Here is an 18,930-nt window from a genome sequence, read left to right as displayed (position 1 = left end):
TTGTCATGTAGGTATTTTATCATCTCACATCATTGCAAGAATAGTACAGTATCTTGGGAGACCAGTCACATACCTTTTATTACAGCATATTGTTATAATTGTTCTATTTCATTATTGTTGTTAGTCTCTTACTGTGCCTAATTTATAAATTAAACTTTATCATAGGTATGTATACATAGAAAAAAAAATAGAGTGTATATAGAGTTTGGCACAATCCATCGTTTCAGGTTTCCACTGGGGGTCTTGGAATGTATCCCCAGCAGATAAGGGGGAACTACTGTACTTATTTCTTCCCATTTTAAAAATTGAGATTTGATTCACATGCCATAAAATTCACTTTTAAGGCATATAATTTGGTGATTTTTAGCATATTCACAAAGTTGTACAACCATCATCACTATTTTACTTCAGGGTATCTTCATCATTCCAAGTATAAACTCCATACTTACTAGCAGTCAATCTCCACTGTCCCAGTCCCCAGCCCCTATTAATCTGTTTTCTTTCCCTATGGATTTGCCCATTATTGACATATCATATAAATGGAATTATATAATATGTGGCTTTCACTTAGCATATAATGTGTTTAAGGTTCATCAATTTGTAGCATGAATCAGTACTTCATTCCTTTTAATGGCTGAATAGTATTCCATTGTATGGATACACCATAGTCTGTTCATTCATTCACCAGTTGATGGGCATTTGTGTTGTTTCTACTTTTGGTCATTATGAATAATGTTGCTATGAACATTTGTGTACAAGTTTTTGAGTGAACGTATTTTCCAATTTACACAGGTATATATCTAAGAGTGAAATTGCTGGGTCGTATGGTAAACTTATGTTTAACCTCTTGAGGAACTGCCAAACTATTCCCAAAGTAGTGGCAACATTTTACAATCCCATCACCAGAGTATGAGGGTTCCAATTTCTCCATGTCCTAACACTTGTTCTTGTCCATTCTTTAAAAAAAATTACAGCCATCCTAGTGAAGTGGTATCACCTGGTTTTGATGTGTATTTCCCTAATGACTAATTACATTGAGCATCTTTTCATGTGCTTATGGCCATTTGTATATCTTCTTTGAAGAAATGTTTATTGAAATCCTTTGTCCATTTTTAAATTGGATTCTTATTATTGAATTATGAGTTCTTTATATTCTGAACAGTGCACCCTTACCAGATATATGATTTTCAAAATATTTTCTCCCATTCTGTGGGTTATCTTTTCACTTTCTTGATATTGTTCTTTGAAGCATTTTTTTTTTTTTTTTTTTGAGATGGAGTCTTGCTCTGTCACCCAGGCTGGAGGACAGTGGCGCAATCTTGGCTCACTGCAACTTCTGCCTCCTGGGTTCAAGCAATTCTCCTGCCTCAGCCTCCCGAGTAGCTGGGATCACAGGTGCACACCATTATATCTGGCTAATTTTTGTATTTTTAGTAGAGATGGGGTTTCGCCATGTTGACCAGGCTGGTCTTGAACTCCTGACTTCAGGTGATCCGCCTGCCTTGGCCTCCCAAAGTGCTGGGATTACAGGCATGAGCCATGGCACCCAGCCTGAAGCATAAAGGTTTTGATTTTGATGTTTTAATTTTAATGCATTCATTTTTTCCCTTGGTTGTGCTTTTTGTCACATCAAAGAAGCCACTGCCTAATTCAAGGTGATAAGGATTTAGTTATATTTTTTCTAAGAGTTTTATAATTTTAGCTCTTGTGTTCAGATCTTTGATTCATCTTAATAGTCATAAATGGTGTGAGGTAGAGTTCCGATTTAATTTTTTTCCTCATGTGGCTATCCAGTTTTACCAGTTCCATTTGTTGAAAAGACTACTCTTTCTCCAATTGAGTTGTATTGGTGTTTTGCTGAAAGTCATCTGACCATAAATATAAGGCTTTATTTCTGGACTCAATTATATTCCATTGATCTGTACTATCTTTATATGAGTATAGTACTATCTTGATTACTGTAGCTTCATAGCAAGTTCTGAAATCAGGATATCTGAGTCTTCCCAATCTTTACGCTTTTTCTTACTGCTTTTTTGCATTGATTAGAGCCTCCAATTTCCTAAATAGAAGCAGTGAGAGCAGAAAATTCTTGTCTTACATTTGTTATTCCTGATCTTAGGAGAAAAGGATTTAATATTTCACCATTAAGTTTTTCAAATCATTGAGGAAATTCCCTTCTATTCCTAGGCTGCTTAGAGTTGGTTTTTTTTTTAAAAAAAAAACATTAATGGGCGTTGAATTTCATCGAATCCTTTTTCTGCATTTATTGAAACAATTTTTTTTTCTCTTTTGTTCTGTTAATGTGATGAATTACACTGATTTTTCAATGTTAAGTTCACTCTCCTTGGTCATGGTATGTAATCCTCTATATTGCAAGTTTCAATCTGCTAATACTTAAGAATTTATATATATATTTATTCATGAGGACTATCGGTCTATAATTTTCTTGCAAAATGTCAAATTTTGGTATCAGGAAAAAAAATTTGGCATGATTATGCTTGCCTCATAACATGAGTATAGAAGTATTTCTCTCTGTTCTGTTTCCTGAAATGGTGTAGGATTGGTACTTTGTCTCCCTTAAATGTCTGATAAAATTCACTGGTGCAGTCATCTGCCTGGAGTTTTCTTTGTGGAAAGTGTTTTGCTTATAAATTCAGTTTTTTTAATAGACATTGAAACATTTAGATTTTCTTTTCCTTCTTGTGTCACTTTTGGTAATTTGTATTTTTTTTTTTTTTTTAGGAATTTGTCCATTTTGCTTAAGTTACTGAATTTACTGGCATTAAGTTGTTCCAAGTATCCCTTTAATATCTATGTGATTTCATTAGCATTTTGGCTAATGCAAATTAAAACTTCTGTATACAAATGTAGATGACAAATAATAAATCAAAAGAAATGTGTAACATATAGCAGAAAAAGGATGTATGTGCATGTGTATATGTACGGCAGGAGCAAACAATCTACTGACACAGAAGGAATTACAGTACAGTGTGACAAATACCATGACAGGCACACAGAGAACACACAGAATGGATACCCAGTCCAATTTGGGGAGTCAAAACTATGATGTCCAGGTAGTAGGTTAGCTTGTCCAACTATAGGTAAATGAATATAATCAAATTTATAGACACAAAAAAGCTGAGACTCAGATCCCCAGACATAGTTACTTCATCATGATTACCTACTTGTGAAGGTCAAGAGTCAACTGGCTCCCTTTTCACTGGCACAGCTTTAATTAAAAAATAAAACACAACTTTGTTTTGTAAAATAATAAATTACAAAAAACAACAAGATAAAAAGTCCAAAAGACAAAATGTAAACCACTTGTATTTTGACTGACCTTCTTCCAGATATTTTTGTACACTTATATTAACATATGTACACACATATATTCACATTAGGACAGCACTGTACTTGCTAAACTATATTCTGCTTTTTTTTTTTTTTTTCCTGAGGGGAAACTATATTTTTTGGACATATTTTAATGCAAATAAAGAACTTTACATCAGTTTTTAATGGGTCAAGAGTATTCCATTGCATGTACCAATCATATTTTCTTAACTAGTGTCCTAGTGATGGACACTTGTTTCTAGAAGCATTATTTTTAAAAAAGGTGGCAAATAGTATCCTTATGAATCTCTTATTTTCCTTAGGGTATATGCCTCGGAAATGAGACAGCTGTGGGGCAAAGCCTAATGCATATGTTAAATTTTGGTAAATAGGGTTGTACCAATTTCACCTTCACACCAAAAATGCCTGACAGTAATTGTATCCCACACCCCTATCAACAATGATAGACAAAAAACAACTGTTTGGAAGTGCGACAACTTTCCGTTTGTTAATTGAATATTTGTTTTTCTTGGCTTTTTGTATTTTTAATAGATGGGGTTTCACCATGTTGGCCAGGGTCATCTTGAACTCCTGACCTCAGGTGATCCACCTGCCTTGGCCTCCCAGCGTGGTGGGATTACAGGCGTGAGCCACCGCCATTTCCCGAATGATCTTTTTCCTACTGACCAATAATTTGTAATGTATAGTTTACTGGCTACCACAGAGATTTCTGGAGTTGTCTGGCTCCAGCGTTTAAAAGTAATGGTTTTGGGCAACTCTGTAAAATGGAGATAACAATTGCACCTACCTTACAGAAATGTTAGAGTTAAATAAGATAACCTGAAAAAGTACTCCAGTACTTGACACACAAATGCTCAGCAAATGTGAGCTACATGGGAATTTCTGGATTCTTTAATCTCCCATGTCTCATCTATGTAATCCATCCAGCAACATTCCATTACCACCAACTCGCTGTCCTTTTTTTCCCTCCTCTAGAGACACGGTCCTTTCTAATGGCCCGTTTTCCCTCATTTCAACAACAACAAAATCACCTCTCAGTTGCCTAATAATAACTACAGCCTGAAAATCATAATCTTGGGGGTAAAAATAAGCTGTACTTCACAAAGCAGTGAGAATCAAAGCCCAACCAAAGCACTGAACAAACGCTGGGGATGGGAAGGTGTCTGTTTCTTCCAACACGTATTTTGAAAGGCTGACCGCCTACTTTGTTTCAGCCTTTGGATGATTATGGAAGTTCTCAAAAGCTAGCACCTCCTCTTCCAACTACTGTTTACAGCCTTAAGACAAGTAGTTCCCCATGTGACCCCAGGTGGGCCCTGAACTTGGGATAACCAGGACAAGAGACTTGGAGCAGGAGGTGCGGGGGCGAGGAGGGCTCTCTCCCGGGCGATTGGTCCTAACCCGAGGTTCCCTCGTGGCAAGCTGAGCCGACTCCCCACTCGTGGGCTGATGCCCAGGGCGGACGCAGCAGGCAGGCGGCTTCGGGAGCGCATATCTGCACCCATGGGGACGATGGCAGGCTGGCGAAGGGAGAGAGGTGGCGGCAGGACTACCATTTGAGGCTTTCAAATGGTGTGGGGAAGAGGGAAGGAGAGGCGCGAAAAGGAGGAAAACCCCTAGAGACGCTGTGTCGGGCGGAGGCTAGGGAGACCGGCTTCGCGCTCCAACGACGCGCGTCACTCAGACTCCAAGGCAAGTGCCCGGGGCTAGATTTTCCGTCCCCTGGGGCTCTGGGGATCTCTGAGTCCATCCCAGGGCCCTCCAGGAACGCCTTCGGGAGCGCGGCCCGGCCCCGCCGCTGCCGCTGTCACCCGTGGCCGCTACCACCTCGGTTCGTTTGTCTCCTCCCTCTAACGGCTCCGGCAGCAACCGGCGTCCGTGGCGTGGGTGACGTCGGCGTGGGGGGTGGGACTTCCTGCTTCGCGCGCCGCCGGGCCAAGGGATAGAGCCCTTTCCTTCAGGCTGGAGGGGCGGTGCGATGAGGCGGTTTCTGGGCCAGACGTCAGCACGGGGGGTGGCGCCGCACCCCTGAGGATCCCGGTCCACGCGGAGGAGTGGGGCTTTTCGCCGCCGCCGCCGCCGCCGCCGCCCTCGGACCTCTCCCGGGATACTTCACATTTCCATAGGGACGGGAGCCCGAGGGGTCCGCTCGGCCCTCTTCCTCTTCAGCTTGCGCCGCGAGCTGAAGAGCGTGGCGGGCTGGGCCGACACCCCGCTGTAGGACCGTAACCCTTAGTCCCAATGCCTCCGTAAGCGGAGTTGAGTGGGTGCCGGTGGTTGGAGCTGTGGAGGTGTCCCCGGTGGCGAGCGCGGCCAGAACTGAGGTCACTTAAGTTTTCCGTGTGCGGGTTGCAAGGAGCATGCGTGCGTCTGGTATGTAACCTCTCTTTCTGGGGACGGCATCGTGTTTGTATTTTGGAATACTCATTTTGTCCCTCCACAAACTGCCCTTGAATCTTGTTTTTTATTTTCCTGGTAAAGTAGTGGAAGCTCGTGCTAGAAAAGTAGGCAGAGAGACACACGTGAAACTCTTTATGGAGCTTTTGGATGCACGCTGGCTTGGTGGTTGTGTAGCCAGTTTGGTAATTGGCCAAACGTTTAAGCACCTCCAGCTTAATTTACGATGAAAAAGCTATGCTACCATTTTCCTTGGCTTTGAAGACAATTTGAATAAACAGTGATGTCGACTGTCATTACTGAGATAACACCTAAAATATGTTAGCATATGCTGGGTTTAAATACTTTGGTAAATCGTCAGTGTCCAACTTTTGACCATAATCAATGGGCATTTTGCTCTTAAAAATATCCACTGCTAAGTATTTTTAAAGCCTTTAGTTAGTTGAAATGAGGAAGCTCTTTCAAATCTTACAGATGTCTAGGATAAGGAGAGACTTGTCTGAATTTCGTGTATATGGTATATACTTCATAATCTGTTCAGACTTTAAGCAGCTCTAAAACAGAGTAGGTTGTTAAAGCAGTGCTTCTGTTACCAAGCAACATCTCTGTAAACAAGTCTGACATTTAACTAAAACACAATTAAAGGTATCTATCCTACAGTTACCTGGATTCAGAATTAACCATATTTATGAGTTTAGCCTGTAAGTGGTTAGAATTAATACTCACCTTTTGTATTGAGGTTTGATTTCAAACTCAGTTTGTTCAGAATTGTTAGAATGCTTTATTTATTTATTTATGACTGAGTCTCACTTTGTCGCCCAGGCTGGAGTGCAGTAGCGCGATCTCGGCTCACTGCAACCTCCGCCTCCTGGGTTCAGGTGATTCTCCTGCCTCAGCCTCCTGAGTAGCTGGGATTACAGGCGCGTGCCACCATGCCCGGCTAATTTTTGTATTTTAGTAGAGATGGGGTTTCACCATGTTGGCCAGCCTGGTCTCGAACTCCCAACCTCAGGTGATCCGCCCACCTCGGCCTCCCAAAGTGCTGGGATTACAGGTGTGAGCCACTGCACCAGGCCAGAATGCTTTAAATTACAAGCGTCACACAGGACTCTCCTGAGAGTTGCAAATGGTTTTGAGTTGTCCTTTGGTTGTTTAGGACAGAGTATGCTGGGTATTCCCCTTACTTTTAGTGTTTTCTTTCCAGATCAGATGAAGTGTGCAGACTGTATTTAGAACATTCTCAAATAATAGTGAAATACAATTTAGAATTCCATGCAGCACTGGGAGAATGAAACACTGATTATTCACAGGTAGTTTTCTTTTTTTTTTTCCTTTCTTTGAGACAGAGTTTCATTCTTGTCGCTCAGGCTGGAGTGCAATGGTGGGATCTCAGCTCACTGCAACTTCCGCCTCCCAATTTCAAGCGATTCTCTCATCTCAGCCTCCCGAGTAGCTGGGGTTACAGGTGCATGCTACCATGCCCTGCTAATTTTTGTATTTTTAGTAGAGATGGGATTTCACCATATTTCCCAGGCTGGTCATGAACTCCTGACCTCAGGCGATCTGCCCGCCTTAAGTGCTGGGATTACAGGTGTGAGCCAGCGTGCCTGGCCTATTCACAGGTAGTTTTTAATCCTTGGTTTACCAGTCACCTCACTGTCTCTTATTGAACCCTTAATGATAAAATTTTTATGGCAAGTTGTTAGTTTTTAGAGCACTTTTTGAATGATCTTTTGAATCAGTAACCTTTCAAGTAAGCAAGCATGTGAGAAAATTTGAGACATGATGAGATTAAATGACTTCTTTGAAATCTATTAATAATGGGAATTGGAACTTGAAGTTTAATGTTCTTTACGTCAGATGCCCTTATGTATTGCTAAAATCCATGGACTTAATTTTAGTTCTCTCCTCCTTTTTTCTGTATGCTGATGTTGAAGTAATGAAATATTCAAAAGTTGGGCAAAACGGAGAAGAAGACAAATCAAGAATGACTCGTATAATCCTTAGTAGTCAGAAATCAGCATTATGCCATGGGATGTTCTAATTCAAGAAGCTTAGAATGAAATCTTAACAGAAAGATAAGTGAATTTTAGTGAATTGTCAGAATTTCCCCACCCCCAGATACTGTCTCTTTGCCTAAAAGTAAATGAGCTTGCTTTTTATTTTGTCATACATAATATATTAGGTTCTGTAAGTAAATTGCCCACGTTGTTTAACCTATGTGCTTTTAGGGAATGTGTGTAAATCTGTGTAAAAAACTTCTTATTAACCCAAGTTCATGTTTCTTGACTTAAGCTGAATTATTTGAAATCCTCTCACCTTGCCTTTTCAAGTGTATGTTCTTTATGGAAAAGTTGTCTCTGCCCAGATTGGTTTCTTCACTATCCCCTAAACCTGCTCTGTACTTTATCCTTTCCATGTTAGTCTGCATGTCTTTCTATCCTCCGTGACCTGATCTTATTCCCTTCTTTCTTAAAATCTAAATTGTACCTTTTCTATAAGGTTCAACTCCACCGTGACCTCATACATACATACATAGGAATAGTATGTATTTGTGAGTTATATTTATTTGATACTTATACTTTTTATTGTATTATTTTAGCTTTCTTGACTGCCTAACTAGATTGTAAGCTTATTAAGGGCAGGACTTCAGATCTCAATGAGCTGTATCCTTAGTCTTTTCCAAATAGAAGTTGCTGAATAAATGTTTCTTAAAGATGACTGATATGATTAGGCTTTGTGTCCCCACCCAAATCTCACCTTGAATTATAATCCCCATAATCCCCATGTGTCAGGAGAGAGACCAGGTGGAGGGAATTGGATCATGGCAGCGGTTTCCCCTATGCTGTTCTTGTGACAGTGAGTTCTCATGAGATCTGATGGTTTTATAAGTGTTTGGTAGTTCCTCCTGCATTCATTCTCCTTCCTGCTACCTTGTGAAGAAGGTGCCTTGCTTCCCCTTCACCTTCTGCCATGATTGTAAGTTTTCTGACGCCTCTCCAGCCTTGTGGAACTGTGAATCAATTAAACCTCTTTCCTTTATAAATTACCCAATCGCAGGCAGTTCTTTATAGCAATATGAAAATGGACTAATACAATGACAGATATGCATTTCTACTTTCCCCCCCTTTTGTAAGTATCATGAAAGTAAGGTTGTTGAGAGAAGAGAGTAACTGAAGGGGAAATGGCAACAGTAAACTATAAAAAAGATTGAAGAGTGGGAATTCACGGAATCAGAAATAAAGAGTTTGTTCCTAGAAAATGAGTACTTGAGAATTTCCCATGGCAGTACCAGCAGTAAGGACTCTCAGGAATGCTGGCACTATTCTTCAGTGGGCTTGGGGAGTTTGGTCAATTTCCTGGTTCCTAGTAGAATATTAGTTTATTAATTATATTTTTTTCATCAGGACTGCCCTCTCTAGGTCATGGAGAGATCACTGACTGTCAAGTCTAGTACTATTTCTTTTTTCTTTTTTTTTTTTTTGAGATGGAGTTTTGCTCTGTCGCCCAGGCTGGAGTGTAGTGGTGCAATCTTTGCTCACTGCAACCTCGAACTCGTGGGCTCACGTGATTCTCCTGCCTCAGCTTCCCAAGTGGCTGGGGCTACAGGTGCATGCCACCACACCTGGCTATTTTTTTGTATTTTGAGTAGAGACAGGGTTTCACCACATTGGCCAGGCTGGTCTCGGAACTCCTGGCCTCAAGTGATTCATCCACCTTGGCCTCCCAAAGTGCTGGGATTGTAGGTGTGAGCCAGTGCGCCCGGCCTACTATTTCTTTTAACTGAGCTATAATCCAGGATGGAAGAAATTAAGAAATTAAGGAAATGCCCAGTTATTTGCCTTCTGTATATTGTGACTTCAGATTGCTTTTGGATTAAAATTCAGAGTTAGTAGGAACCTAAACCTGGCCATTCCCTTTTGGAAAGCACCTATCTTCTGTCTCAAAATATGTCTATATAATGTCCATGTAGTTTTTACAGTCTCACCAAAAATCCTGTATCTAATGCTTATAACGAAGAGTTACTTCAGTTGAAGGTATAGAAAGTGAAGTTGAGTCTCAGAATACTTTCATAAATATTCGTTTGATTCAGTTACTTCTTGAGTGAATTTGCCATTCTAGCTTCTGAGTGGTTGCCCAGTAACACAATTGCAGTATAATATAGCAACCCTTGAAAACAGTAGCATTGGACTATAGGGATTTTCCTGATGAAGTTGCATTGCCTATCTCTGATGTTCATATTCAGCCTCTCTCAAGTGTGATTGCATTTTGTTTTAAGGCAGCTATTTCAGATATTGTTAAACTTAAGGGGCATACAATATATGCTCTTAAGGATATTTTTTAGAGTACTGATGAATTACAACTTCTTTCACATTGTTTTCCACATAGAGATGCATGATAATGTGTCTGGAATTGGTTCATTCTGGTGGGTTCTTGGTCTTGCTGACTTCAAGAATGAAGCTGCGGACCCTCGTGGTGAGTGTTACAGTTCTTAAAGATGGTGTGTCCGGAGTTTGTTCCTTCAGATGTTCAGATGTGTCTGGAGTTTCTTCCTTCTGGTGGGTTCATGGTCTTGCTGACTTCAGGAGTGAAGCTGCAGACTTTTGCAGTGAGTGCTGCAGCTCTTGAAGGTGGCGTGTCTGGAGTTGTTCTTTCCTTCTGGTGGGTTCATGGTATTGCTGGCTTCAGGAGTGAAGCTGCAGGCTTTCGCAGTGAGTGTTACAGCTCTTAAAGGTGGCGCGTCCGGCATTGTTCATTCCTCCTGGTGGGTTCGTGGTCTCGCTGGCTTCAGGGGTGAAGCTGCAGACCTTCGTGGTGAGTGTTACAGTACATAAAGGTAGTGTGGACCCAAAGAGTGAGCAGCAGCAAGATTTATTGCGAAGAGCGAAAGAACAAAGCTTCCACAGCATGGAAGGGGACCTGCGCGGGCTGCTGCTGCTGGCTCAGGCGCCTAGCTCTTCTTCCCTTATTTGGCCCCACCCACATCCTGCTGATTGGTCCATTTTACAAAGTGCTGATTGGTTTGTTTTTACAGAGTGCTGATTGGTGCGTTTACAAACCTTTAGCTAGACACAGAGCGCTGATTGGTGCATTTACAATCCTTTAGCTAGACAGAAAAGTTCTCCAAGTCCCCACCCGACCCAGAAGCCCAGCTGGCTTCACGTCTCAATAAGTATGTATTGAATTATTTTTTTGTGTGAAGGACATGTGAAAATACTGGTTCAATTAAAGATTATTCTGGGCAGAAAAGCTATTATGTAATAACAGACTTCTCTACAACTGATATAGCCAGCCAGAGCTGGGGTGGATGAAGTTGAAATGGTTCTTTATAACATTTTTGTATTACTTCTAGAGCTTCATAGAAAGCTGAGATCACTAAGCACAATTTAATAGGTACTCTAATTTTTTTTTTTTTTTTGGAGACATAGTCTTACTCTGTCGGCAGGCTAGAGTGCAGTGGTGTGATCTCAGCTCACTGCAACCTCTGCCTCCTGGGTTCAAGTGATTCTCCTGCCTTAGCCTCCCAAGTAGCTGGGACTACAGGCACGTGCAACCATGCCTGGCTAATTTTTTGATTTTTAAGAGAGACGGAATTTCACTATGTTAGCCAGGATGGTCTTGATCTCCTGACCTTATGACCCACCTGCCTTGGCCTCCCAAAATGCTGGGATTACAGGTGTGAACCACTGCACCCGGCCTAGGCACTGTAATTTTGTGGGAAGAGAATTGTGATTCAGGAGACCAAGGCTTGACTGGGTGAGTCACTTTACTTTTTGTGGCCTATTTTCTCATTTGAAAACATAAATCTCTGAAAGTTTCCTTCAGAAATGGTATGCTTCCAATTTAAAGCAAATTTTATTTCTCCTATATATGGGTTTAATCAATATTTGAGTGCCTATTATGTGTCTTGTGCTATGCTAGGCACTGGGGAGATTGTGAATAAGACATAGTGCTAAGTCTCAAGCACCTTATTGTCTGATGGGAGAAATGGACAAAGTAATTAGTAATTTGTAATAAAGCATGTTAAATGCTATAAGGATAGATAAGAATGTGGGGGCATGTAGGAAGAATACCTGGCCTAGAACTAGAAAGCATATACGAAAATTGAGGAATGTCTCTTTAGAATCTTGTAAGTGTAGTTGTAGGGTGTACAGAGCAGTATTCAACTTGGCCCAGAGGGAGTTAGTCAAAGAAAACTAGGGAGACATTTCTTGAAGTTGGAGAGAGAGAAGAGTCATCAACGTTAGTGGTAGTTGAAATACCAAGTATAGATGAGGTTCCTAGTGAGAGTTGTGTGGAATCAGAAGAGAGCTTGTGAACACCAGCATGTAATAGGAAGGGGGAGAAAGAAAGTAGGAAAACCAGAGTAGGGTAACGTTTTGGAAACCAAAGAAAGAATGCACATCACATTTAGTTTATTGATTAAATGGAAATTATTGCTCAAGAAACATTGAGTGTGTAGTCCTATAAATGTAAACCTATCTAAATAAAGATGCCCTCTACAAAGATCTGAACTTGCAAATGGGGGTAGTTTAAGTCCTTGTTTAGCAGCATAACAGAGGAAAGAGTATGTACTTTGGAGCCTGGATCCTGAGAGTGAAGGTTAGATTACTAGCTGCGTAACTTTTTGAACCAGTTACTTAATGTTTTGGTCCTTAATGTATGGATTAAAATAAGGTAAGTTGTAAACCTGACTTTTAGTGGGCATTGTTGATTTTTATCCTTGCCATTGTTAATGACTCTTCTGAGCTACATACCCTTCTTTTCCTTCCCCATCCCCAGTCATAGTCTTTTATCCTTCAAGATCCACCAAAATTCCTGCCTTTTCTTTGATATCTTCCTATATGGATGATATTACAAATTTTCTGTAATGGAATGAACATGTCCTGTGTCCCTTAGAATTGGCAACACTATTCTTTTTTCTTTTTCTTTTTTAAAGCCTTAAGAAGAAAATTGTATTATCTCACATGTAAGAAGTCTGGAGATAGCTGGTTCTAAGATTGTCAATTAAGTGGCTCAGTGATAATCTTCAAGAACCTGGATCCTTTTTGCTTGGTCATCCTTTGAACTCAGCCTTGATTACTACAACTATCATCAAATTTTCCAAAGTTTGGAAGAGATAACTTCTTTCTTTTACCTAGCCCTTTTTAAACAGCTTTATTGAGGTATATTTTACCTACCATAAAAACCACTCATTGTAAGTGTACAATTTAATGGTTTTTAGCAACTTTATAGAGTTGTGCGACTGTCATCACAAGGCAATTTCTGACATTTTATCAGTCTCATAGATTCTCTCAAGCTTATTTGCATTTAAGGTAACTCCTTCCCACAGCCCCAGAGAACCACTGATCTACTTTCTATCACTATAAATTTGTCTTTTCTAGATATTTCACATAAATGGAATCAATACAGTAGTCTTTTGCATCTGGCTTCTTTAACTTCATGCTTTTGAGGTTTATTTATGTATGTATATCAATGTTGTGTTCTTTTTAATTGTTGCATAGTGTTCTTGTGTATTTTCCATTCACCAGTTCAATAGTATTGGTGAATAGTGTTTCCCATTTACTGGTAACCAGTGAATAGTATTTCTCATTCACTAGGTGGTAGACATTGGATGGTTTCCAGTTTTTGGCTGTTGTGAATAATGCTGCTATGAAGATTTGTCTGTAATTTCTTGTGTGAGCATATGTATTCATTTGTTTTGGGTAAATTCCTAGGAGTGGAATTGTTGAATTATATGGTAAGCTTATTTTTAACTTTTAAAGAAACTGTCAAAATGTTTTCCAAAGTAGCTGTACCAATTACTTCCTACCAGCAATGTGTGATGATTCCAGTTTCTCCACATCCTCACCAACAGTTGGTATTGTCTTTTTAATTATAGCCATTCTAGTGAGTATCTAGTAGTATCCCATTGTAATTTTAATTTGCATTTCCGTGCACAGTAATGTTGGACATCTTTTTCTGTGGTTATTGGCCATTTGGTGGAATATCTGTTTAAGGCATTTGCCCGTTTTTTAGCTGGGGTTTTTTTTTTTTTTTTTTTGTCTTACTGAGTTGTAAGAGTTCTTTATATATGCTGGATGAAAGTTTGTATTGTTTTTAATATCAGAGATAAGATTTGCAAATATTTCTCCCAGTTGGTGTCTTGGCTTTTCATATTTTTACTGGTGTCTTTTGAAGTGCAAACGTTTTTAATGAAGTCATTTCTTTTGTGTGTGTGGCATGTGCTTTCATGTTATGTATACGAACTTTTTGCCTAATCCAAGGTCCAAAATCCAAAGATTTTTCTCTTGGTTTTCTTTGAGCTCTTTCCTTTAAATTTGAGATTCATATTGAATTAACCGTCCATTTGATGTAAGAAGAGGATCTAAGTTCATTTTTTAAAAATGTGAATGCCAAATTGTCCAGTACCATTTGTTAAAAAGACTCTTCTTTTCCCTTCAATTGTATTGGCATCTTTGTAAAATATCAGTTGACTATAATGTAAGAATTTATTTCAAGACTCATGTCTATAAACCTGTCCTTACTCCAACACTATTCTGTCTTGATTACTGCAGTTTTATAGTAAGTTTCAAAATGAGTAGTGTAACATTTTCTTCTTTTTCAAAATTGGTTCTATGCTCTTTCCATTTCCATATACAATTTAGGATCAGCTTGTTAATTTCTACAAAAACACATCTGATATTTGTAGGATTTGCATTGAATCTATCCATCAATATGGGAAGAATCACTAACTTAACAATCTTGAGTCTTCCAATCCATGAACATGTAATATCTCTCCATTTACTTAGATCTTTAATTCCTCTTAATAATGTTTTTTTACTTTTCAGTGTACAAATCTTGCACTTCTTTGGTTAAATTTATTCCTAAGACTGTTACAATTTTGATGCTCTTGGAAATGGAGTTTTCATGATTTGATTTCAAATTGTTCATTGTTAGCACAAAGAAATGCAACCGGCCAGGCTCAGTGGCTCACGCCTGTAATCCCAGCACTTTGGGAGGCCAAGGCGGGTGGATCACAAGGTCAGGAGATTGAGACCATCCTGGCTAACACGGTGAAACTCCATCTCTACTAAAAATACAAAAAAGTTAGCCAGGTGTGGTGGTGGGCACCTGTAGTCCCAGCTACTCGGGAGGCTGAGGCAGGAGAATGGCGTGAACCTGGGAGGCGGAGCTTGCAGTGAGCTGAGATCGTGCCACTGCACTCCAGCCTAGATGACAGAGTGAGAATCCATCTAAAAAAAAATGCAACCAATTTTTGCGTATTGTTTGTACATAGATGATCATGTCTCAAAATGATACTTTTTCTTTCCAGTCTCAGTGTTATTTATTTCTTCATTTTTGCTTTAATTCTTGGGTTAGACCCTCCAGTAAGATGTTGGAGAGAAGTGTTCAATGTGCATTGCATTACTCCCAGTCTTAGGGGGGAAACATGCAGATTTTTGCCATCAGGTATAATATTAGCTGTAGATTTTCTATAGATGCCCTTTGAAGAAGGTTAAGGAAGCTCCCTTATGTTCCTAGTTTATTGCAAGTTTTTAATCATGAGTGGCTGTTAGATTTTGTCATGTTTTTTCCTGCATCTGATGATATGGTTATATGATTTTTATTGTTAGTATGCTATATATTAATTGATTGTTAGAGATTAAACCCACCCTGTATTCCTGGGACAGATTGCAGTTGGTCATGCTGTAAAATCTTTTTTTTTTTTTTTTTTTTTTAAGTGTTTGAGACAGAATCTTGCTCTGTGACCCAGGCTGAAGTGCAGTGGTGCGATTTTGGCTCACTGCAGCTTCAAACTCCTGGGCTCACGCGGTTCTCCTGCCTCAGCCTCCCAAGTGGCTGGGGCTACACGTGCACGCCACCACACCTGGCTATTTTTCTTTTTTTTTTTCTGGTATTTTTTGTAGAGACAGGGTTTTGCCGTGTTGCCTGGAGTGTTCTTGAACTCCTTGGCTCAAGCGATTTACCTGCATGGCCTCCCAAAGTGCTGGGACTACAGGCTTAAGCCACCATGCCCAGTCCGTGCTGTATAATCTCTGTTATATGTTGTTGAATATGGTTTGTCTGATTATTGTTAAGGAATTTTGCATGTATGTTCCTGAGGGATATTAGTCTGTTGGTTGCTTGTGATCTTGCTCTTACTGCTTTAAATGTCTGATGGTATTCATTAGTGCAGTTGTGGGGGCCTGGCCATTTCTTTGTGGGAATATTTAAAATTATTAGTTCAGTTTCTTCGCTTCTTGTTATAGGTCTATTCAGATTTTCTCTTTCTTCTAGAGTTTTGGTAATTTGTTCTAGGAAGTGTAGTCCATTTCCTATAAATTATCTAATTTGTTGATATGAAGTTTGTATTAAGAAATCCTTTAATAATTTAAGATTGGCAATAATTTTCCCTCTTTCATTCTTGCTTTTGGTAATTTGTGTCTCTTATTTTCTTGGTCAGTATAGCGAAGTTTTTTTTTTTTTTGATTTTGTTGATCTTTCCAAAGAACCAACCTTTTATTTCATTGATTATTTTTCATATCTATATTTTCTATTTCACTGATTTCCACGCTACAAAATTATTATTTTTCTGCTTGTTTTGGGTTTAATGTCCCCTCTACTCCTTATTTTTCTAGTTTCCTAAGACGGAAGCTTAGATTATTGGTTTGAGACCTTTTTTCTTTTCTCATATAAATGTTTAAAACTATACATTTCCTTCTAAGCACTGCTTAGTTGCATTCTGTACATTTTGGTTTGCTGTGTTTTGTTTTCATTCAATTCGAAATATATTTTAAAATTTTTCCTTGCAATTTCTTCTTTGATCAATGGGTTATTTAGAGGTATGTTTTAAAATTTACCAATAATTGAGGTGTTCCCAGATTTATTTTTGTTCGGATGACTAATTCCATTGTGATCAGATCACACATTTTTTATGAGTTCAATCTTTTAAATTTTATTAAGACTTGTCTTGTGCCCCAGTATGTGGTGTATCCTGGAAAATTTTCCTTGTGTTTGTAAAAAGGTTGTATATTCTGCAATCATTGGGTGGTATTTTCTATCAGTTATGTCGAGTTTATTGATGAGGTTAGTCAAGTCTTCTATATCCTTGCAGATTTTCTGTCTTGTTCTATCAGTCATTGCAGTCTTCAACTGTTTTTGTTGAATTATCTATTTCTCTTTTTAATTATCTCTTTTTTTGCTTCATGTATTTTGGAGTTCTTTGGTTAGATGGACAGTTATTGTTATATCTTTCTGATATAGTGACCCTGTTTTCATTATAAAATGGCCTCCTTTGTCTGTGAAATTTCTTATCTTAAAATCTATTTTTCTTGGTACTATAGCCACTCTAGTTTTTTTTGTGGTTACTGTTTCTATGGTGTATTTTTTTTTTTAATCCTTTTAATTTTAACCTATTTATGTCTTTGAATTGAAGATTCATCTCTTGTTGTCAGCCTATAGTTAGGTTTTGTAATCCATTGTAACATAATCCCCCCTTTGAATAGAGTGTTTAGTTCATTCACATGTAATGTAATTGTTGATATTATTGGATTTACATCTGCATTTTTCGTATTTGTTTTCTATTTGTCTCATTTGTTTTTTGCTTTTTCCTCTTTTCTTTACCATCTTTCTGTGTTAAATATTCTTTAGTGTATCTTTTTATTTCTGTTTATTTCTTTTGCTATATTGTTAGGGATTACAATATGCCTTTTAATTTAATTACAGTCTCCTTCAGAATAATACTAAATTCTGATAAATTATAGAAAATTTCCTCCAGTGTTATCTTTTTTTTCTCTTTTTGGTGCTATTATTATTATATATATTACAGCTGTATGTATTACAAACTCAGCGATACAGTACTATAATTATTCCTTTATGTAGTCTTATGTCTTTAAATGAGATGAAGTGAAAATAATTATATTTTTAGAGTCTTTAATATTTACTGATGTAATTACAGTTTCCAATGAGCTTCATTCTCCTGTAGAGTATTATTTTTCTTTTCTGTCAGACACGTTCTCCTGTTTTCCAGGCTGGAGTGCAATGGTGTGATCTTGGCTCACTGCAGCTTGCGCTTACCCAGTTCAAGCAATCCTCCTGCCTCTCAAGTAGCTGGAACTACAGGCATGTGCCACCACACCTGGCTGTTTTTTGTAGAGATGGGGTTTTGCCATGTTGCCCAGGCTGGTCTCGAACTTCTGGGCTCAAGTGAGCCACCCACCTTAGCCTCTCAAAGTGCTGGGATTACAGGCATGAGCCACTGTGCCCAGCCTAGATTAAACTTATTCTATGGTGTGACTTCCTTTTATCCTGAAGGACTTCCATTGTTATTTCTCATAAGGCATGTCTCACAGGAGCGACTTCTCTTCATCTTTGGTTATCTATCTGAAAATGTCTTTATTTCATCTTCCTTTTTGAAGGGCAGTTTTGCTGAATATAGAATTTTTAGTGGTGAGTTTTTTGTGTTTCTTTAAAATTTGTTTTTTCCATGTCATTTCTGAAATAATATTGTTGTTGCCCTGTATGTGAAGTCATTTTTCTCTCACTGCTTTTTAAAGATTTCCTCTGTCTTTCAGCATTTTCAGGTTTCTTTGGATTTGTTGGGCTGTTTAGATGTGTCAATTAATGTTTTTCATTAAATTAGGGAAGTTTTTGGCAATTATTTCTTCAAAACTTCTTTTCTGCCTCTTTCTCTCTTTCCTGACCTTCTAGAACTCCCACTGCATATTTCGTGTACAGTATGTCATCACTTAACATTATTTTTTCTTTTTCTTTTTCTTTGAGTTGGAGTCTTGCTCTCTTACCAGGCTGGAGTGCAGTGGCGTGATCTCAGCTCACTGCAGCTTCCACCTCTCAGGTTCAAGCGATTCTCTTGCCTCAGCCTTCCAAGTAGCTGGGACTATAGGTGCGCACCACCACACCCGGCTAATTTTTGTAATTTTAGTAGAGACGGGGTTTCACCCTGTTGGCCAGGATGGTCTCGATCTCCTGACCTCGTGATCTGCCTGCCTTGCCCTCCCAAAGTGCTGGGATTACAGGCATGAGCCACCACGCCCAGCCGTCACTTAACATTATTGATAGGTTCTTGGAAACTGACTTTAAGTGAAATGATGTATCATGAAACCAACTTTACCCTAGACTAATTGATAAAAACAATAGTTAAATTCCTATGGCATATCTCTGGTCAAAAAACATCATCAA

The 18,930-nt window shown here is 38.9% G+C and overlaps 1 protein-coding gene across 19 annotated transcripts in view; it reads left to right on the top strand.

The window, feature by feature from the left end:
- The first annotated feature begins 1,276 nt into the window (after nt 1-1,276).
- The window catches only part of CEP83 (centrosomal protein 83), a 165,818-nt gene continuing 148,164 nt past the window's right edge, over nt 1,277-18,930 (top strand). For all 19 annotated transcript variants that reach the window (XR_010135669.1, XR_010135667.1, XR_010135666.1 and 16 more), the window contains exon 1: nt 1,277-5,724. The gene's annotated coding sequence lies outside the window, so the exon portion shown is untranslated. The remainder of the gene's footprint in view (nt 5,725-18,930) is intronic.

The sequence above is a fragment of the Pongo abelii genome, chromosome 10 (assembly GCF_028885655.2).
Source record: "Pongo abelii isolate AG06213 chromosome 10, NHGRI_mPonAbe1-v2.0_pri, whole genome shotgun sequence".
NCBI classification, from domain to species: Eukaryota; Metazoa; Chordata; class Mammalia; order Primates; family Hominidae; genus Pongo; species Pongo abelii.
The sequence above is the reverse complement of the archived record's forward strand: the minus strand, read 5'-3'. Positions and strand labels throughout refer to the sequence as shown.